Below are 23,470 nucleotides of genomic sequence, written 5' to 3'. Positions count from 1 at the left end.
TGGTAAACCTGACAGACACCACTGGAAGCTACTTTTTAATGTCTCCCAATTTCAGAAGGAAGGAAGGAAGGAAGGAAGGAAGGAAGGAAGGAAGGAAGGAAGGAAGGAAGGAAGGAAGGAAGGAAGGAAGGAAGGAAGGAAGGAAGGAAGGAAGGAAGGAAGGAAGGAAGGAAGGAAGGAAGGAAGGAAGGAAGGAAGGAAGGAAGGAAGGAAGGAAGGAAGGAAGGAAGGAAGGAAGGAAGGAAGGAAGGAAGGAAGGAAGGAAGGAAGGAAGGAAGGAAGGAAGGAAGGAAGGAAGGAAGGAAGGAAGGAAGGAAGGAAGGAAGGACCACCTGTCAAGCAAGAGTAAGTTGTTCTGTTGTCTGGATATATTTAGCAAGTAACAGAGAAAATTATATTTCCACAGAAGATCAGTTAGTGTAGTAAAAATTAAAAATATAGCTTATTTCCATAAGTTATTTACTGAGTAGCTTTTTGTAGAATAGTTATTAATATTTTATATTTTGTAGTGTTTCCAATCTTAATGCTTTCACTGTAGCATTCCGCTGTGTTTTCTTTGCTACCCTCTAGACTTCCAGACTTGCCTGGAAAGCTGGCAGCTCTCTAAAGACCTGCCAGGCTGAAAACTGGAGGTGTTTTGCTACACACCCACAATGCAGAAATTGCCTTAGCTGGATTACATGCCTCTGACTGCACCAGAGGAACACAGCTTCTGGTGAGAAGCTGCAGTAAGCAAATGTGGATTTATCAAATACTGAAACACTCACCAAGCTAATACTGAATTGCAACCATTGACTGAATTACTTTTAACTATCTACAACACTACAGAAATTAATTTTACACCCCTAATTTGTACTTGCTTTGGTGTGTACAAGGATAATTGAAGGATAATCTCAACTCCCCACATTGTATTTAAGAATGGCTGTAGCTTGAGAAAGTGGATGTTTAGTCCCACTTTTGAATTGTATTTAAAAGTAATTATTTTGACAGTTGATGCTACTGGAATACCTGCTGAGTCAGATAGCCTTGCAGTATTTTGTGTAGAATTGTTCAAACATTTATTTGTTTCATATAGATGTTTTATATGAGGTCAGTTAGGACAAAATCCATCAGACGTGTCCACCTTTGTAAGAAACACAGCAGCTAGTTATGGAGTATATTAGTGAGAAAGGTCTGTTATGACACACCTCTCAGTCACCAGCATTCTCCTTCTATAGAATTTCATTTTCACTATATTTAAGTATTTTGCCAATACTGTGAGCCTGTTTAACAAGATTCACGTTACACACTTTCTCTTTATTTTAATGCCTGTAGAAGAAAATATAGATCTATATGAACATAAGCTTCTTTTCACCAGATAAAAATGAGCTCAATATAAAATTACTTGAGGGGGCATTAAGTCTGCTTGAAGCTAGTGCCAATTGCTGGCCCAATCCCTTTGACAAGAAGAATAAAAAAATTAAAACCTGAACAGTGAATAATCTCAGGGAACTTTTTTTAATTACTCCCCAGTAGCAGAAGAGTCAGACCTTTCATTATATAAGTTTGTGGTGGTTTGACAACATAGTTCATAGGTTCCCTCTCATTTTGGTATTTCAGCTTTCTTTTGAGCTCAGTTGCATCTTCTCATGCACAGAGGCATTTGACACATGGTCCAGGGTGCTTTAAGCAGCAGGAGGGAAATGGAGAACTTATAGAGATATTATAAATGTTACAGAGAAAGGTAAGGTTAGATTGCAGGTTGATGTCTGATAATAAGAGAGCTTAACTCATGAGCAGACCTACTTAATATTTTAAACATAAACCTGTGAGGAACTGATATTCATATTTCAGTGAGTAGTACCCTGACATCATGCCAAGAGTGAGTTTGAAAACAGTTTCCTTGCTGATGAGAGTGACTGTAATGCTCATGATGACATTTTCTGACCTGCATATAGAATGGAAGCCTAGACTTAGATAGAAATTTAATAATACAGTATTTCAAGCTGTTCAAAAAAGCTGATCTTCACTTACAGTAGCATCTTGACACTTCCTTTCTTGCAGTTTTGTTTCATTTTCAGTAATGTGAAGCCATCTTCCCATTCACACATTTGAAGGAATAAAAACAAAATGCTATTAGCATTTAATGGTAGAATGAAGATTTCAGTATCTCCTTGCACTATATTTACTTCTGTGAAGGTGCATTATTTCAGTGGAAGCAATCCTGGTTGCATGCTAGTTTTCATCCTTTGTATTAGATAGACTAGAAAAAAAAACAGGCAGTGCATTTTAACTATATTTAATAAAAATTAAAGTGGATATATCTTTATTTTTCATAAAAATTATTGAGGTATACAGTACTGTTCATATTTGAAGGTGAACATTCTTGTTTCTTCTGAATTAACATGAAGGATCCCCGGTGACCTATTACAGGAAAATTTTCTTGTGACCCCGAGACAAATTCTCCTTCCCCAGTAAACTGCACAAGTATCCATAAGCAGTTGCATATACATGCAATGTAGCTGTAAATATTCATAGATATTGTATATGTGATGTAGCTTCATATACAGTTTCCCATTATGAGGATAGATACTGTGTATACATATATATTATCTTCACTGATGTGTGTACAGTATCTCGGTACTATCAGCTAGTATGGACAGAACATAGGCTGTAAGTTGTGTAATGAAGGGATGGTATTACATGGTGAATATGAAATTTGTTGGACTTACAGCACAGTCTGTTGCAGCAGGACAGCTTGGATCCATCTCCTGTTTCTTGGAGGCAGCAACAGCAGTGGGAGTAAATCTTCTGACAAGTCTCAATAGACAAAGATTTTTCCCATTCCTCCTGCCTCATCCCTGCCCATTTTCCTCCATAGTACTTAGACAAATTATTAGTTTTTCACCTTGTCACTTTATCTATTCCTGCCCTGAACCTTAACTGGTTTTTCATCTACTCTATGTGTAAGCATTTGTGGGCACATGTGCCACTGCTAAAAGTGTTCCTTTATATTTATTACATTATTGGACCTTTGAGAAAAAATGCCTGTTAAAATTAAGGGGCCTCATCTAAGTGCACTCTTTTAGAGCCCAGCATGGGTTTTACAGCTCACAGAAGTATGCAGTCTGATCCTCTTTTTCTTCTTTCATGGAGTAACATTGCCTAGCAATTGGTGGTTTTGTTTACTGGAGTTCACATCTCACAAAGCAGTTCAAAAAAGAATGCAAAGGAAATGAATGTGCTAGTTGAGAAAAGAATTTGAAGAAGTTAAATAGTTAATTTTTAGTAAGCACAAATCACATTTCCATCAAGTGCAAGCAGTCAGCTGTTATTGTAGGTCACTAAGATACAATGAATTATTTTCTGCAGTTCGTGGAAAACATTAGGCAGCTGTAATAAAGTCGATGGTATTTCCTTCCTTACTGAAACATTATTTCAGCAAATCCCCCTGTTTTGTTAAAACACCATTTCATGCTTGATAATGTTTCATTGATTTCTTCTTTTATATATATTTTTTACATTTCTTTTATTGATTGCTTCAGATTGAGAAAACACTGAGAGAAAAATATAGGAAATGACTTTTCATGTTCTGGTGGGTGACAACTGATCTAAAAGAAGATTGTAAATGAAAGGGGGAAGGGAGCACTTCAGTGGCCTTTATATAACATAGATATGCAGTCCAGGAAACATACCACAACATAAATGTCTTTTTAAGACATTGAAGTTTAGCTTAAGCAACAGCTAGAGTATTTATACCATAGTTCACCACACTTTTTCCTCCTTATATAGTTATCCATGGTTTATCTGTAGTAAAATAGAAAATTATATTTTCAAATTTTATCTTGCTTTAAAAACATTTATTTAAATCCTGAATGAATATCTTTAATAAATCCCTTTTGACCGGACAGTAATACATCTTTTATTCTTATTTTCTTTTAAGATCTGATGAACATGAACAATTGAAAGGTTCCTTGGAATTCTGAATGAATAGAATAAGTGATGGTAAGTTTTCTTTTGGGACACTAATCAGTGGCGAACATCTCACAACTTGTGAAATGAAGAGTAGACCTTGACTGTCCACATGCAAAAATTGTTCAGCCAGCTGGTTGCACATTATCAGGAAACACTTTTACTTTCTACAGGGAAACAGCAGCTTCAGTGTTTTAAAAATATGCACTGTCCTATGCATTGGCTCACAAACAGTAGCAGCTGGACCTCAAGTTAGGTACCCACACTTTAGTAAGGAAACTAACACTACAGCAGAGGAATGGGAAAAATGCAGGAATTAGTAAGGGTTAGAGCAGCATGTTTGGACAGGAGGTTATAGCATTTTCACTAGCTGGATAAGGACACAGCTTGGATAAAACCTGCAAAAACCTCTGTAAAATGTTGTATTAACAATTTCATACTTTTCTTCACACCACTGTATTAATAAGATGGAGTTTAATTCCCCTCTTCTCTTTCAAACTATTTTATCTACCTCAAATATATGTCCAACTGAATATGAGTTTAAATACCAGATCACATAGCAAGTCCTCCTGAAAATTCAGGAACAGTATCCTTGATTCTGGAGAACTAGTGATGTTTTATAAAAGTTTTAAAACTAACATTTCTGAAGTGGATAGATGCTGGCCTTCTCTTTAGAGGGATTGGCTAATTTAGAAGAAATGAAAAAAATGGTGAATCATGCTGTGAATTCTGGACTAGGCATGCATCAGGAGCTAAACAGTGTAGGCATCATATTCAGATATGTTTTCTTCTGGTCTTTGTACTCACTGCTGAAATATTCATTCCCTGACACCAGAGTTTGTTCATGGTTATTGGAAGTGATAGTGGTAAGTGGCTCACACTATGTTAGTGCTACTTTCTGTGTGCAGTCCCTAATTTGTTGCATATTTTACAGGGCCTTGAAAGTATATGTGATGAAGTTAGCATAACCAAACATACTTCTGCAAATCTTTTCTACTCTTTTCTTCTATACACCATTCAATTTCTTACTACCTCATTGATGATTGTATATATGAATACACCTTGCTGCAGTTTCTTAAAAAGAGCTGATCATTGGGAAGTTCATCTGCCAGCAACCAACTCAATTGAATTGACCAGTTTTAAGGCTGGAGAACTAATAGGAGCAGACTTGAGCCTAGTAGGGGGTCTGCATGGACATACACATACTGTGCTGTACCCTAAAGCAAGCTGAAGAGGTACACCTGTAGGTCTCAAGGTGCAATTGCCAAAGCTGTGCCTTGGTAATACATTAATGCATTAACAATACAAAAGACTGCTTATCTTTACCAGTCATTTCCAGAATATAGGCAAGGGGTTACTAGTCAAGTACTTAGTTAAGTCAAGCCAGCATAGGAATTATCTGACCTTTATTACCACTTGCCTTTTACTTACGTTCTAGAAATTATTTTTCTTATTCTCTATGGTCCCCCTACCCCATAATAAAACAGTTTGTGCCATTGCTTTAGCACCAAGAAAACCCACAAAAAGCTGACAAATTTACCTCTATAGAAAAAAAAATGCTATTAAGTAATATATAATAAACTTTAAATAACAGGTTTGCAGCTTGTTTGAACAAACTTTATTTGCCAATAAGCATGCCTCTATTCTTATGCTGAGAGCATTTTGATGTCAGAACCTTATCTTTCCTGCACTCATTGTCCTATTAAGATCACTAGAGGTCATTGAAACATACAGTCTAATCAGTATATCACTGACATAAGAAGGCCAAAGGCAATTGCTTTTCACTCCTTCACCAGTGTCCTCTGTCTTGTCTTCAGCTGATATCTGACTGTTCTTTAGGCAGATTTCTCAGTTTCCCTTAGTAGTTTCCTCCCTGTTTAGCTACCACCAATGCATATTTTTGTTATTCTTCTTCTTCATTCAAAGAAGTAATTCTTCAGCTAATCTAACCTTTTACATCTGATTTTTTTTTCCTGTTTGCCAGTCAGAAGGTGGTGTTGTCATGTATTCTTCTTCTATGTATATTTTCTGTGGCATGTAACTGAGCTCTAATCTGGGAACTACAGAGGACATGCATTCTTTTACTAGCTGTCTATAGCTGTTTTCATATTAAATGTCTTTATGACTAGTCTTGGTTGTAGGGGTAAGCAAATGGTGAAAGTTAATTTACGCCGCTTTAAAAAATAGCCTCCATCAAATACTGTGCTTAGTACAATGAATATGACATGAGCCTTTGTACAGATATGTATGGATGTATGTGGGATACCTAATTTTATTTTTTTGCTTTGAGAAATAAAACCAAATCTAAACATACACACACATACACTTCATTGTGCTTCAACAAAATGCAAAATTCAAAATGTTCCACTCTTGCTTACTCAGGGGTCAGCCTGAAATGGTTTCTTCTTCAGTCACCCTTGCCTAGAGGATACTGATATTACTGTAGTGTTCTTTTAGTAATGGGTGGCTCCAACTGCACAAAACACCTTTAAAATGGTTTTTATATAGAACTTTATCACACAAGATCATCATACACAGCAAAAAACAGTAGTAATTTTTCAGGAGTTCACCCATAAAAATCAGCTGTTAGACTGGAGATTCCAATACTTCACCTCACTTGTGTTGTGGAAGTTGGGTTTTAAATTCTCCAGTTTCAGTTTCTTAGGTACCTGGACAGTGTCCTAAGGCTTCCTAGCAGCTAGTGGAGAGACAGCCCTCTCAGAGGAGTCAAAGCATGTATTGCAGTCACCGTTCTGCTGTGATCAGCTTCTAAATCCTCCCCTCTCATCCAGTTCTTCCTTTCAACAAGAAAAACACAAATCTGTGGTGAGCACTGGCTTTGGCAAGGTCATCCTTGGCCTGTGAGTGAGTCAGTCACAGCCCCACTCAGTCACATCAGTGCAGATCTGATATTGGAGTAGCAGGAAGTGGAATGTCCTCTGAAAAGTTCCACAAAGAGAGAGTGACAAATACCAGGGTCGGTATTTGTGTTCAATACTCCTTCAGGCAGTTTGTCATCAGCACTGTAAGGTCGTTTGGTCTAACGGGTCATTGTGAAGCTTACTTAAACAAAAGAGAGAAAACATCAAGTCCCCCGTGTGGGGACAGATCATGCAAGCAAGTTTAGAACCATCCAAGTTTTGTTAGAATCAGTGCACGCTCCCCCTCACACACAGCCCTGCAGTCAACTCTAAAGGTATCAGAAGGCCTGTCAGCCAGGATAAATGCATTCAGCAAATCTAAACAGAGGGTGACCATTATCCAAATGCAATAATAATAACCTAAGGACTTCTAGAGAACCAGAAAGTCTTTATTATTTCAATTGTTCCTAGAATAGGCTGTTGACTATTCAGCAGAAAACAAAAGAATACTATATCTCCCCACCCCACACACCCCCCACCCCCCCCCCACCCACCCCCCCCCCCAAAAAAAAAAAAAAATAGGGCAATGCAAATTAGAAATATGCCTGGTTGGGAAGCAGAATTTTTTAATATTCCTAAAACAAAAAACTTTACTGTGACAATCTTTAATAGGAATGTAATAGTTCAGGTGTGTGCATGTTAGTCACACTGCCTGAAAAGTGTTTGCACTTGAAAAGAAGCAAACTCAGAATTGTCTGTTCCATCTTCTGTACAAACACTTTTTTCTACTGTTTTTCCTTTTTTTTCTCCCTACAGTTTCTTTCTGAGCATACAGGGGGAAAATAGTCTCATATACCAACAGGTAGAAGAGGTACTTCAGTATAACAAACCATGTTGATGTTATTAGTCTTGAGAGGGTTTAGGTTAAAATGTTCACAAAGAGCATAACAAATACATATATATATATATATATATATATAGAGAGAGAGAGAGAGAGAGAGAGAGAGAGAGAGAGAGAGAGAGAGAGAGAGAGAGAGAATGAACATTTAACATTTTTGGGTTGTAAAACCAGGAATCAATCATGTCTCTTGGCTGATAGGCTGAGTGCTTAATCTTGAATATAGGCCCCAGCAGACAGTTTAACTTTTGGATACTCTCCATTTGAGAGAAAGGCAGGCTTAGACTGTTACCACATGAGATCCTCCACAAACACAGGGAGTTATTTTCTTTGCAGCATTCCTACTGGAATTTTACACACATCCTTTCACTGCAGCTGTACTGGGTAAGGCTTGTTCAAAGTGAAGTGAAAACCATACAGCTACTTCAGCTCACATGTAACTGCAAAAACATACTTCTTTTTTTGCCTCTGCCCATGACTTCAACATAACTCTCATCACCACTATTGCAACTGTTCAGGAAGCACATGGATTCCATGCAACATCATAACACAGATGTGTCTTATCTCCTTTGTATGTGACCATTCTGTTCAGTTGCATAAATTGTGTCACTGCTCACAATGTACTGTAGGAGGAAAACTGGGAAAAGCCCCCTTCATCACAGAGCTGCTCCAAATATGTGACAGTGTTTGGGAAATAGGGAAAAAAGTCTTGCATGTAGAGGTGAGAATCCCACAGCTGCAGCACTGACATGCTGCAAAGAGATGGACTATCTTGAACTAAGGGTGTGCACTGAAATATGCTTATGCCAGCTGCAATCTGGTACTAAGACTCTTGAACAAAGCATGGAAACTCCCTCCCTTCTGCTCCATATTAAGACATGTTGCAAGGGTTCTCATGGGTGTTTTTTTCTTATTCATACCTGTAAAGAGAAACTTAGACCTAAGCTGTCCTTGTGCAACTTGGCTAACTCACCAGATACTATCTCAGATGGGGTATTCAGAAATCACCCTAAGTCAGGGGAATTTGCCAAAACATCCATTTGCATTCCTTATGGCCAGTGACAAGCAACTAAAGCCTCCACTCACCTCCAACTCATCTGTACCTTCCAGTTTATTCCTACAGAAACCAGTTAAGCATTCAGGTCCTGAAGGCATTATCAGAGCTGTAAACATAAAATGCAACACCTTAAACTGAAGTTCTCCAGATGTGGTTACCACAGCTTATGCCTTCTGTGGACTACGTTAAAAGATTTTCATTTTGCCACTGTAGAAGTATTTAAGCAACTAGAAATAAAGGGCTTTTGCACATGCTTTTTCACAGTTGTGTACATTGCACAACTGTGTACATTGCTGAAATCTTAGTTATATGTGGGAGATATAAAATTCTCAGCAGATGCAATAAAAAAAATAGAGAAATTGTACAGAGATCACAGTTCCTGTACTCCAATGAGGGAACATCTTATAGTGTCAAAATAAAGATCAATCAGATATTCTGATGTTCAAAGCTCATACCAACAGTGAATATTTTAAGGAATTGCTCATTTTCTTTAACCATGGCAATTCAAAAGAATTTTCACAAATATTTATCATCCTTCCAATATGAATCTTGGAAATAACTGCTGCAAACAAACTTGTTGTTACCAAGTCTGCAGTATTAGGATTATTTTGCCTCTTTTTATGTCATCTCATCAATCCATATGGTTCATCAAATATGCCAGCCTGTTATTTCCAGTTATCTGCTGCTCTCCAATCTGTTTTCCATGCTTTCCTCCCTGGTGTTTCCTATGTGTAATCTTCATAGGCTTTGTTCCTCAGCTGGGTCACAGAACATTTATTTTCTGCACTGTAACTCTGCAAGACCTGTTTCCAGAACCTTTTCTATATCTGCAATAAACTAAATGGTTGAAAGTAGCAAACCTGAGGGACACATTCTTGAAATTTACATTGTCAAGATGTATCTGTTTGCTGTTATGGTTGGTTTGTTCTTTTTCTCCTGTCTCTTGAATCTGTACAGGCAGTCTTTAAAATAGGATACTTTCTCTGGTGTTTGTATAGTATCCATGAAAAAAAATGTTGTTTATTCTAGTAAATATGGAAAAAAAATTAATAGTTATTATAAATAAATATGCTTCTCTAACAACCCTATAAAATGCAAACTCAGTCATTTATATGAAAGTCATAGAAAGAATAGTAATTCTTCAGATCCAAATGTGGTTTTACAGACTTCCCATATTACATTTTATTCTGAAAGAAACACGAGCACTACACAGGATCTGACCTTTACATTAAATCAATACGACAAATTTATGTTTGGCCAAATTTTGTGAGGCCAGATACAGAGTTGGCTCTGTGTCCCTAGTCCTAGCCTGCCTGGAACAAAAGTTAGAAACCATAACAATTTCTGTTAAAGGTCTTGGATTTGTCTTACACATGTTCAAAAGCATCAAGAGGCAGCTATTTCTCTGAAATAAAAAATAAATTATGTCACCATTAACATTTCTTCCTTCCAAATATAGGCCTAGTGTAAGGATTTTGTTGACTTTATGCCAGTTAATTCTGTTGACTTCTATAAATGACATGATTTTAAAAATCATTACTCTATTAGAGGGAAGTTATACTAAACACTCTACTATACTAAATTTTTTTTGAGACACATATATTACTAGTTGACTTACTCTCTATGTTATTTGATGCTGTATTAACATTTATTACAGCAAATTTCATTATTTTGCATATGATCATATTTGAAAATGTGCATGTTTTCTGTGTCCATAACTCTTAAACCATTTTCATTTGCTGCCATAAAATCAATGTTTTGTCTATGTGTTGTAATGCCAGTTTTTCGTACTTGAGTTTTTTTAACATAAAAATTAATTGCACTGCTGAAGAAAAAATCTTCCTTTTACATTACACTTTAGGAAAGAAGCTGTAATATGGCTGTAGCCAGATCTCTCTAACATTGTTAATTGTTTTTTGATTTGACAATGCAAAGGGAAATTGAGAAAACTCTCAAAAAATCTCACATCATAACAGTTGGTAGTTGAATTTAAGGAATCAGTCTTTAATTAACTATAGCAAAACCCATATCCCTAAAGTTCTATGGACATCATTCTTCTAGATGTAGCCAAATAAATGAAAATGCTCCCTATTTTATTCTCATGGGAAAACTGAACTGAAAGCAAATACATGCCTATTGTAGCTGCTGTTGAGTTGTACACATTAGAATTGAGTTTGGATTTTTTTTTTTGTTAGCATTCATTCACAAGAGCTTTCCTGTTGCTGTTTGCTGTCAGAAATATGCAATCAGATTTCTGACAAAGCTGTCAAGACTTGCAGTTGAGTTTTCTGGCAGAGCTATGTGGTTTCAAACAGAGAGCAAGCTACATGAGTTTCTTCTACGTTGGCCTGTTTTGTAAAAATCTGGTGTTTTAATTTGGTTTTGAACCAGCATTCAGCCAACATGTCTGTCGATACATGAATCTCCTAGAACAGCATTTAGGAGCAGATACTCGGCACATATACAGTTCATGTTTAGAGACCATTCAGTTTAGCAGCACTTTGATCTTGGTACCCTGACACAGGTTTTTCAGCCTACATATGCTTCATAGGGACTTGCATCTTTTCCAGACCATTTTTAGGCAAAACTGTTCTATATGATAAACTGAACTTGAAGCATGTAGTCAAATGTTGAGCTGAGCCACAGTTGTGATGTAATCTCTTGTCACATTTTTGGCTTCAAATGTCACCATGATTATAGAGGATGAAAAAGTGTGATAGGAACCTGGTGACACATATGAGTATTTTAAACAACTGATCAACTGCTGAGACGTTAAGCATGTCTGTCCTACTTCATTGGATGATCTTCAGAGTAATTTGTATTCTTAGTCACCATTGACAATAGCTACCTCCTCACACTATTACAGAACTACTGTGTGTCTTTGTCTTTTTGGTGCTGTGTAATTGTATGCAATGGCAAGCTATCTAAAACACAAATATTGCTCAGCTCTGTGTGAGCAGGGAGGTTGGACCAGACGACCACTGTGGTCCTTTCCAACCTTACCCACTCTGTGATTCTGCATAACCTTCTACCATTTTTCTCATACAGAAAATCACACTGGTCTAAAAAATCATGGTCACCTTAGGCAAGAGTGAAACTTTGTCAAACAAAACTGACTTTGGGTCTGGCAAACAACAAAGCAATTGCTAAAATGGACGGAGCAGACGCAAGGTGGGATGGTATATGCCTTTTTCCACTGAGCTCCACTGTGTTTAGAGGCAGGAGAGAGATGTTCAGCTCAGCTCCAGATGTGGTAGGGAAGTGTGAACACACCAGTACCCCTGTGTGCCTACACTGTCTGAGCCTGCACAGCGTTCCTCATCTCAATCACTAGCCCATCTCCTCTCTTTCTCAGTCCATTGTCTTTCCCCATCATTCCTGGTATGACTCCCAGCTGTCAGCCCCTACATGCTCAGCTGGTCCCAGTTTTTCATTATGCTTCTAACCTTCCTGATTCCCAGTCTTGGTCTTATAATTTCCTTCAAAGGCTACTCCTATAAGCCATGAATATTTTATTTTTTTCCCACTGTGGTCACCTCTTCCAGGATGTTCCCTGAACAGTATAGGCAGAACCCTGGGAGGCTGCTTGCCTTGGTACATAGATACAGCAGTGAAAGCTTGAATCTGCATATTGTCTGCAGCTGTGGTCTAATTAGCATCCAGGTAGAAGATGCCCACAATCATTATCATGGGCATGATTTCAAGCATGAGATGGTGAGACAGATTATTTCAAAATTTAAACAAACAGGCTCCAGGTTGTTCAAGTTCTTACAAATTGGCATCATTTGGTATGTTTTTTCTGGATTCTAAAATTTGCGTTCCTCACACATCCCTGGTACAAAATGTGACACTTGGATCTGTTAATAAAGTCACTTTGAGGTATTTATAATGCAAAGATAATATACTGCTGGTGAATTATTTCTTGGAAATATCTGAAATGTTTATGCCACAGCATAGACTAACCAGACTGAAACAGGATATGGATAGTTTCATTCCAGAAGTCATATTTTAATGAAATTGTACACCACTAGTAGTAGTCTTATAAAGCATCAGAATAATTCAGCTGTAGGTGGTGTTGTTAGTTTTGCCTACAGTACTGACACATCTTGCTGTAGTTTAGTTCCCATTAAATATCAGCTAGACCACATGATGTAGTGCCAATAAAAATTAAAATACTGCCTCAGAATTATGACTTTTCAATTGCAATTACTTGGTTACAGAGATGATGAAACTTTAGATCTTTGACAATTTTTAGTACATTGAAGCTGAATTGCAAAACCAAGTAAGCTTCTAATAAAGAAATTGAGGTTTATGGTATTTCTTCTAACTGTGTATAACATTTCTACTGCTATACTTTAATCCAGGTGTAGCACATATCATTCAAGTCTGTAGCATGCATATAATAGTCATTATTCATTTGTTAGTCTTTATAATCCCTTTATGAATGTTACCTATTATGCAATATGTGGAGAAACTGAAGGCTAGATCATGAGAAAGTTTACATTGCTTCCCCGTCATGGGTTGTGTTTGAAGAATTGGAAGTGACATGACATTTTTAAGATCTTTTTAGAAGATTTTTGCGGTTATTCTCTCTATCTCTTTACTTTCATCTTCTGCTTTTCTGTGTCCATTTTCACTTCCCTTCCTTTTCATTTCTGTCTCCATATCTCCTTCCCACTCTATTCTAAATTATGCTAGACAGAGGGATAGTGAAGGAGTCTGAAAAGATTCATATCAATAGACAACTGAGTTTTTGTTTACTTATAAAATACTTGGGCCATTCTTAAGAAGTTGATCTTGCAGAGTCTTAGACATTCTCTCCCAGACAGGAATTTGTTATTAAATTGATTTTCAATATGAACTAGAGTGCATTTTTTTTTAACTCAAGTTAAAAATAGGACTCTGTTGTGTTCTCTGATAATGACAGTCACCCTGGAGACAGGAAGCCAGGTGGAATTGAATAGGCACCATCCCTGCCCCCTTTTCATTTGCTGCATCCTCTCTGTTCCCTTCATAGACCTGTGTCCATTTGCATCTCTTTCCCTAATCTCTCTGAAATCAGATCAGGTAAAGCAAAATAAGGCAGAAATGTCAGGCTGAGTGCCACCTGCTAGTTTCTCAGTGGAAAGCTCTCATGTGATGAAAATCACAAGAGCACCCTCAGAATGGGCCCCTGTAGAAAAAAAAAAGTCAAATTATATTCTTCTGCCTATCCATTCAGATAAACTTGAGAGGATCATGTTTAGGATTTGCATCAGGATGGCCAAGGTCAGAATCAGGGTTTTACTGCACTCTTTGTAGTAATCACTGTTGTAGATCTGCTTTCAGTTTCTTGAGGGTAAATAATTTCCTGTCCAAAAGCAGTTCTTTCTGTAACAACCCAGTCAGCTACAGAAGGAGATATGAGTGTTGAAATTCACAGATTTTACTCATATGTGAAACAGAGGAATTGTGAACTCAGTTGAGGGATTGGGCCTGTGGTTTAAAATTGGTAATAAAGTAATGGCATACGAGTCTATTACCATTGAGACTGGGACTGGGGGGGTGGGGGGGTGGGAAACCAACCAAAAAAAAACCACTGATAACATTTAAATATAACTCCAAACCACAAAATGGGAGGTGGCATCTTTCTCCTCTTCCACATAGTCCAACATCTAGTTTTCAGATTCTGGCCTCTGAAACATCTAACTAATTCTTTGATTTGTTTTGAAAAGCAGAAAAGGAGAAAGAAGGAATACAAGTTCATGGATACAATTTAATTGATACTCAAATATACATTTATTATCTGTGTCTAGACTTTGAGCCAAAAAGCCCAAATTGAAACGTATTGCCACCATATGCAGTCTGGGTCAATTGATTCTTTTCAGATCATGGAGAATAAAAATAAGTGGTTATTGTTGGATTCTCTGCAGTACAATATGTCCAACACTGCATTGAGATGATGTCAGAAAATCTGCATTTTTTCCCAATTATGAAATGAATTATGGGGAGCTAGCTTACCACAGGCAGAATTGTTAAACCAGCTATTTTGGCTGATACACTGTTGTCCAGACAGAAACACAGGTGCTTTGGTTTTAATTTTTTTTAAATGCTTCAAGGTTACATTGACCATCTCTTCCTCACTCTCTTCAGAATTTAAACAGTAAAAATCCCAAATGTTTAGAAGTATCTGAAGAATTCAATCATCTATTATTTTCTAAAAATAAATCAAAGGAAAAGTAACAATGCATAAGTAGCTGATAATACCTGTGATGTCCAGATGTAAATTCCTCTGTGTTTGAATGAGTTGTCAGTGTTATATAATAGATTTTAACTATTATTTTTAGTGGGAGATATGAGGTGTATTTCCTCCAGTTTGACTCACAAACTCCTTAAACACATGGCATAAGTTTGTCTAAACACTCTCAGCCATGTTGAGGCTGCTGTAATTCCAGAGTGAGAGCTTTTGCTGGAGTTACAGCAGAGAAACTCCAAACTCAGTGCTCATTCAGATGGTTTCAGATCAGCAACTTCAACTAGTTTCCAAAAAACTGGTGTGCATGTTCATTGAGTTATTCTTCTGTTTTAAGTTTTTTAAAAGTGGAATTTTTATTTTTCATTAGCTTTAAATCATCCTTAAATGAAACAGATGGGTAGGGTTAATCCATTTTAGGAATTTGCTTAGCTCATCCAGCTATGTTATTCTGAATCACATATTAGTAGAATATTCAGGGAATTTAAATATTTTGTTTTCATCAAGGAGGTAAGTATGTCCTGGTGTCTCCCTAGGCAGGGAGCTCTGTTCCAAGTCCTCTGATGCTTTAAATCAGCACTGATCAGGATCTAGTCTACATCTCTGATTTGTAGTACTATCTCCTTCTTATCATTATCAATCATGCCAAATGCCACAAAAAGAACACAGAAAGGGGAGAAAGGGGAGTGGCTGTCTCTACTAGCAGATGGTGCCTGCTGAGGATGTAGGCTACAGTCTGAGACTCCGTTCTGCTGCCTCACAGTGAATGAGAGACTGCACATACAGATACTATAAAAGAAAGACAAACTCCAGTTTCAGCACTCTTCTGTCTTTCTTTAGTCTCTATTTATGATATGTGAAGATCTCTCAGAAAAAAAATAATTCTATGGCCCACAAGAAAATCCTCCAAAGAAAATCACATCCTTCTTGTTGAGTAATGCATAGGATTGAATTCCACTGCTCCTGGGGAGAAGACCAGTGTCCTGGTCAATTAAGAGACACCGGGCTGAGCTGAGGCTGCTTTTGGTTGCTGTCTCCTGCAGTGTTGTTTTTAAAAATATTGAATTGTCTTGTTCTTTTTTACCCTTATTTTCTTTCTTTTTTATTTGGCTGTGAGTTTTTTAGTTGTTGGTGGGTTTTTTACGTTGAGTATTGTTTGTGTGTTTGATTGATTGATTGATTGATTGATTTGGGTTTTTTAATTTGTTTTCATCATTCTGTGTTTCCAAATGGGCTGTATATTTTCTAAAACTGTGCCATTTGTAGAAATAACATGTAAAACATTTTGTTGGTCCATCTTCACCAGCTCAGACCTTCCTGATTCACGTTTTACTCTGTGTAAGGAGCACACCCCCTTGTACTTACCCCAGCTTCCATTACAGTGAGAAATACAATGAGTCCAGCACCAGCCATAGGACCAAAAAAAATATATGTTTGGAGACAAGGAGTTTTCTCTAAACTGCACATTAACTCAAAATACCAATCTCAGTAATATCTGTGAGAATTGGAAGATTGAAATCGATGTAAAGCTCCAAATTTGCACCAGCAATGAATACATTTGATGTCTGCTTGTAGATACATACAGGATATGTTTTCTGACCTGCCCCAAAGAGAAAAACAGTTTGCTCTCCTTGTGAAATAGGGAACTAGGTATCTGAATCCTATCTCCTTATGTTTTCCATGTCTGAACAGATATCTTGTTCTAACTGACTAATACAGCAGTCAGTTGTGGAATGAACTAAAACGGGAGATTTCTCAGATCCTATCCCTGAAAAGATGGTGGCTGAAAGAGATGGCAATTGCCAATGTTCCTGCAGGGGGCATTGTAATACATTATTTATACTTTTCATGTAGGATAAAAGAAAGCTGTGAGGATTTCTGGTTTATAAATGAAAGTCATAAGGATTTCTCGTTTAAACCAGAAATTTAAACTCAAAATAACTTATTTTTCTACTGACAGTGTAAATTAGTAAGAAGGAAAAAACCCTGAAAAATTTAAATCTTTCAATAAAATTAATTTAAGTATACAAACCACACAATCAAACCCCAGATATTGAAATTCTGTTAGCAGAATTAGACTATTTTCACACTTTGTCAAAAAACAACCCAACTCTGTGACTTCCTGGATTATAGATAAACCCCTAGTAAGACTGAGTTGTTCAAAGTTAAGGAAACAAATGGACACTTAATACGTTATCTGTGGAGCCTACAGAAGAATATTGCTAAAATGCAAAAGATTACGATTTATTTACTTTAATTTAGTAGAATTTCCATGCTTAAAATGAGATTAAAAACACCTTTTGAATGAAGACATAGGAGAAAAGGAATTAAACTAAATTCAATAAAATCAGGAACACTTCAGACTATATGGGATGCCAGTAATTTTTATTGGAGTTAAAAATTGATGATAATGGCTGTTCTCAGACAAATAAGCAAATCAGTGTTGGATGATGCACCTTTACAATCTAAAATAAGAAAAATCCTGAAATAATTATAAATACTGGAGAAACAGGACAAGTATTTGCTTAAGAAAATATTGAGTGTGATTAATAAATGTATACCCCAATCTACTGGCAGATAATTTCACTGTTTTTAAATATTCCCCATTAGCTTTATTCATCTTAACCAAGTGGAATTAATTTATAATAAGCTGTTTTTTAATGCTGTAAAACAAATGTAAAAAAATAAAGTATAACTCATAAGTGTTGTTCCTTGATCCCAAAGAGGCATTTGAAGGAATCAGCCTAAAGTTTGTCTTCTACATTTTGAAATGGATACACATCTTCTGGTGCCTAGTTTCTCACAAGAGCTTCTTTTATAGGATTAGGCTCCTATATAACAAGCATGTCCATATGTATCTGTAAAGGGGCTAACACTGAACCCTTTAGCCCTTATAGAAGAACATGCCAAAAATGTCAGCCCTTCATTATATTGCTCTAATAGCCATCTTTTTTATGTGAATAAAATTATTGACTACAGGAAATTACTGATATACTTACAGCTTTGATATTAAAAAGTGAATGTAATAAAGGCAAAATGTAGGCCAACAACACTTAAGAAAGTAGAACAAATTCCTGGTTCCAGATAACCAGATGTTTACAAATTAATTGGACTGTATTAGGCATTTTAGCAGTCTCCAGTACTTAAAGATAGATTCCAGCTCAGTCTGAAGCAGTTTAAGATATCCAGTTTCTCAAAAATTCTAAATATTTACTAAACTAAGTTGTTTTTAGAGGATTGCAATAAAAAAAATAATGCAAGGATCTGCTACCGCAAAAGTTATTATGATGTAAATAATTCTTAGAAAGCTGAATTCTTTCCATTTTATGGCACTGGTTCCATTTTGCACTAGATCTACACCTGGCTAACTTATATAATCCCAAGTAAGCTGAAATCAAATCTCCTTTCATACCTCTTTTAAAATTGTGCATTATTACATGAGGAAACTTACAGTGGAGAAAAATGGACTAGAAACATTGGATGTGGCAACTCCACTGAATAATGTGATTATAAAATGATCACATGCTAATTTTACAGTAGTTTGGTGCTTGGAAATGATTAGGGAATGAAACTGGACAATCAGTGCCTTTCATATTTACTTGAAGGGTTTCTATGAAATAACAGAAATTAGTGATACCTTCCGAAAATCTTCTGGCAATTGAGAAGGAGTCCTAAAATTATCATTGAGTTAACAGATTTTTTTTTCTCTACTACTAAAATGTCTGAAGATTCAGGATAAATTGAGCCAGACGTCAGTTGGATGTCCTGCACTACAAATTCCACCCTTGAATTGACAGTCAGGCTCAGGGAGGATTCTGCTGTGAAGAGCACCAGGAGAAGCCTTTGAATTAAGCAGCTAACTGCAAACGGATAGCACTTCTACTTGCATTTGTACAACACCAGGCCAGAAGCCTGAAACTGAAACTGGATAGAGAAAAACAAAACCCAGCTTGTCTTTAAAAAAAAAAAGTCAACTCTTTGGAGAGGGTTATGAACTTCATAGTTATTTTCTGATAGCCTTTTGTTGTGATTACTAAAGAAATACCTGTTAGTTAAGTGACAAAGGTGGATTTTTTTCAGCAGGCACTATCACTACAGAAGAGATCTAAGGTCACTGCATTCTTGTGAGAAAGTAGCATTACTGAAATTGAGAATTACATTGCATCAAGTAAACTGCCAGGCAGGCTCACTCATAATTTGCTTTGCTATATTATCACAATAAGTGCAGTTAAACAGAATCAAACTATATTCATATATAAAGACAGGAATTTTCATATATAAAGATAGGAATTGCACATGAGGAACCCTCTCTTATCAACTGGCCTTCTCAGATGAAGTCTTTGCATACATTAATATGCTTTTTTTTTAAAATTGCAGATTTCAAATATCACTGTTCTTTCTCATGGTGTTTTAGCTTCATTCCTGCTGAAATACATCTAGCAGGATAGAGTGCTGCTGCTTTTGTTTTATGCACAGATAAGAAACCATCTTTTCTAAGGCCATATAGACACACATGGAAAATTGGATATGTGCACTTTACAATGTAGGAATAAGGAATACAAAAATAGCATGGTTGGGAGCCATAAAATCAATGCCAGAGACTAGACTATGGATTATTCACGCTTGCTTTATTCCAAGAGACACACATTTACCTGGCTGGTGAGTAAAGATTTACACGAGCTGCATTTGGAGCCTGCTCTATGGCAGAGCACAGTTTTGGAGGACCATCATCAATGGGTCTAAAGGAGAGTAGAAGAGACTCTCTTTGGATGCCTTCAGGAGACAGTATTAACTACAGGTTATTGAGGAGATGACTTCACTGTCTCCAGTAGAGTAACAGTTTTACAGGTCTAAAGTACTGTGTGTAACTTTGTATCTCAGAAGTTGGAACAATTGCTGACTTGCTTGGGAAAGTTGAAATAATGCCAATGCTTTTGTTTTATGAGTTTTGTTCTAGATCTGTGTGCTAGAACTGCATACAACTAGCAATTAGGAAGACTGAAGTCTTGGTTGGTTTTTTTGGGGGTTTTTTTGTTTTTTTGTTTTTTTTGGGGGGGGGTGGGGGCTTATAATATGATACATTTAGTTTTAAGGCAGATCTTATAAATTAGACAAAGCTTGTAAAAATTAAATGAGAGCAAACAATACCTATCACTCGTGGCTAGTCACCTCTTATTTTAAAATTAGGACCATGTTCTTACTGCAAGGATTGAGTGGTATAAATTATTCCTGGCTTACTTTTCTCTGAAACAACTGCATTCAGCAGAGCTTGCAAGACAAGTGCAGAAGATCTAGCATGTAACGATGCAGAGAAGACAGAGATACATTTTAATTAAAGATATGGAAATTTTTGTTGTCAGTGTGTGGTTTTGACAGCTCTGCAAAAGTGGCTACTGCTTCCAAATTCACACTGTTAATTTTGCTATTGAGCTGTCTATAGAAACCACAGCACAATGTAACACTGCATGACTTGACTGGGAGCTGAACACAATGGGCTAATTGCTAAATGCATGTGAGAAGAGGTCCAAAACTAGAAGGCCATCTACAGACATTTTACTTGAACTGTTTCATGTTTCTATTTTATGTTTCTTTAGCAAATATGAAGTTACCTTAGGAAAAAAAATCCAGGAAGAATAGCCTAAAATTGTTTTTTTTACGCTAAAACATAAGACAAGTGATGTCTGATGGACCTCATAGCCACATATACAGAATAACTCATTTGCAACTCTTAAGGCATTTAGACTACTGAGATGAAAAATGAGACAATGTTTGATCTACTTGTAAAGTTTAAGTAATGATAACAGAAGTGTCTGTCTCATATATCACTGTCAAAGGTGCCTCAGATTTTGCAAGTCTTATACAATAAATCAAAGAAACATATCACCCTACCTATGATGAGGAAATTGATATGAAGAGTGAAAGAATGAACAGGGAGGTTTAAAGGACCTAAGGCTCCAAAAAAAGGAAAGAGAAGAGCAGACTTGTGTCTCATGGGATTGTTTTAGCTTGCCCCAAGATGATCACCAGAGATTACGTAGCTTGGAAACGTGGTTAAAGTAAACTGCTACTTCCCTCCTATTTTGAGGTCCTTTGCCTAGAAATGAAAGTCTGGTGCCTGTCTAGGATTTTGTGCATAATTCAATGAATGCACCCAAACTCAAACTAATGAACACAGAAGTGCTCTAAGAGCCTCAGCTAGAGTTAGTCATCATATTGCTTTTGGTTTGGAGAAGTTTGTTGGAAACAAGAAGAGTTTCTCTTTTTTAGTTTTTTTAATGTCCCAGAGAATGCAATTTAGGCAAATGATTTTTTTTAAATGATTTTTAAAAAATATTAACCAATCTAAAAATTAATCCAAACTATTGTTTGGATTATTGTTCCCACATGCTTGAGACATCTTACAGGGGCACTAGGAATTTCCTTCTGAAGGTTGTCATTCCTCTCTAGGGAGTCAAAGAGTGCTTTGAAGACTCTCTTAAAATAGACACCTCACTTGGCCAAAGTCACGTTAAATAAAACCTACAAACCTACCCAAGACTGCTGAGACATAGGGCAGTGAATCCATTAGGAAGATTCCCAAAAACCAATAAAGCCAGCAGGTCTGCTTAAATTTAATCACCTGGCATAAGTTTTCATGGTTAATTTAAAGGCAAAACTGTTCAGCACCTTGTAGAACCAGTACTTAGTTTACACCTGAATCATACATAAAAATGTAAGTACATGAATATTTATGTGCTGAAGAAAGATCAGATCATAAAGACTTACAAGAAGAAGTGCTGGAGCCCAGCTGTCAGAAACTCCTGCTGAGCTAACCATCTGTCTGTAATCACACATCTATCAGTTTTCTGTCCGTAATTACATGTCTGTCAATGGCCTCCTCATCTCAAATGCAGACTTCAAAGAATTCAGATTTTTTCCTGAAAATCTGATCTTTCCTCTGCTTCCCCCAGCATTATGTACCTTGATTAGTTCTGCTTTTTTTCTGCTTGAGATGATTATGCTGACATATTACAAATGGAGAAATCTCTATTTATTCTAAGGATTCAGGATGCCAAGATAGCATTTTTTTGTAGGGTGACATGGACCAAATTGAATCTTTCTTCTGCTTGCAAACAAACTGCTATGAAAGCAATTTTCTGTACACCTAATGCCAGATTCTCAGCAGTTCTCCAGAGTTTTGTTGTATTTTACTAGTACTTTACAGGCTCTCAGATTCACATTAGTCAGAAATGTGAAGGTACTAAACCAGTGCAACACAAAGGTGAAGTAGGAGTGTGCAGATGTAATTCATGTAATCTACATCATTCTAGCGCTGGCAGGGCTTTACCTTGTAAGATAAATATTAAGGGAAACCATTGAAAATAACCAAATAAAATCCAATATATGCTGCTTTATTTTTACTTAAAATATATAGTTTGGAGACAAGACCTTCCAGAGGCTTTTTCTTTTTCACCTGGTTATCTCCATCTTGCTCAGTCAGAGTATGTGGTGTTTCTCGCCAATACATCATTAGCACTGCTTCCAGGACCACTGAAAAATCTGAGTTTGCAGCACCTACCATGTTTTCTCATGCTCTTGCCCAGTAGTAAGGATGTGATCTCAGGACTCAGTTTCAGGTCTCCCAGAAGACTCCTTCTGGCTTGTCCAACATCTCCTGGCTTTTTAAAAAGAAACTGAAATAAACTTCATTTCCTAATGATTTGCACAGGATTCACACTGAGACATCTCATTTCTGTGCCCGCCACTGGATTCATTGTAACTTCCAAAAATGAACAAAAAACATCTTACTTTCCTTTGATCTAGATCCACACCCTTCATGAGCTTCAAACTTTTTCAATGTCCTCCACATAGATGTAGTTCATTCATGAAATGGCTGCAAACGTGACTCTTCTTCAAGGAGTACCTTCAGCTTGAATTCCTCCATCTTTTTAGGGCCCCTCTAACCCTTCCAAGAGGCACTTTAACACTTCTAAAACATGTGTTTAAAACACAAAGAACTGAAGAAATATGGAGGAAAAATGAAGAAAAATCTCAAAATGTTAAATATTATCTAGTTAGGGGTAGAAGAACATTTAGAAGTGAAGTGTAAGAAGCAAAGTGAAAACTAGAATGGTAGAGTAGTTCATGTAGAATAAAATGCTGGAGGAAGTACAGATCAAACCTTTATAGTGTGGTAGTGTGCTGAAAAAGAACTCTCTTAAAAAGTTGTACAGGATTCATTCACTCTTCAAAATGTATAGCTCTATAGTGTTGCTTAGGAGATATGGGACATAAGTTTGTGTTGTATACAATTGAAAAGATTCCTGTCCTTTCCCTCATTTATTCTCTCAAAAAAGTGAGGAGAGATAATATAATTTCATTCTTTACTTGGAGCTGCTCTTCAGCAATTTGAACAAGGAGGTACATGTGCTTGTGCCAAGTGACTTCTACATCTACCCCACTAACAGGATAAAAAAGCTTTTTAGAGCTAG

At 36.7% G+C, this 23,470-nt stretch overlaps 1 long non-coding RNA gene across 2 annotated transcripts in view; it reads left to right on the top strand.

Moving 5' to 3' along the window:
* The first annotated feature begins 230 nt into the window (after window positions 1-230).
* LOC135294627 (uncharacterized) overlaps window positions 231-23,470 on the top strand; it is a 50,683-nt gene continuing 27,443 nt past the window's right edge. For both annotated transcript variants that reach the window (XR_010356701.1, XR_010356700.1), the window contains exons 1-2: window positions 231-345; window positions 3,923-3,984. This is a non-coding gene — a long non-coding RNA (uncharacterized LOC135294627). The remainder of the gene's footprint in view (window positions 346-3,922; window positions 3,985-23,470) is intronic.

Source organism: Passer domesticus, chromosome 1, assembly GCF_036417665.1.
Source record: "Passer domesticus isolate bPasDom1 chromosome 1, bPasDom1.hap1, whole genome shotgun sequence".
In the NCBI taxonomy this organism is placed as follows: domain Eukaryota; kingdom Metazoa; phylum Chordata; class Aves; order Passeriformes; family Passeridae; genus Passer; species Passer domesticus.
Note: the sequence above shows the minus strand (reverse complement) of the source record. Positions and strands in the feature narration are given on the sequence as shown.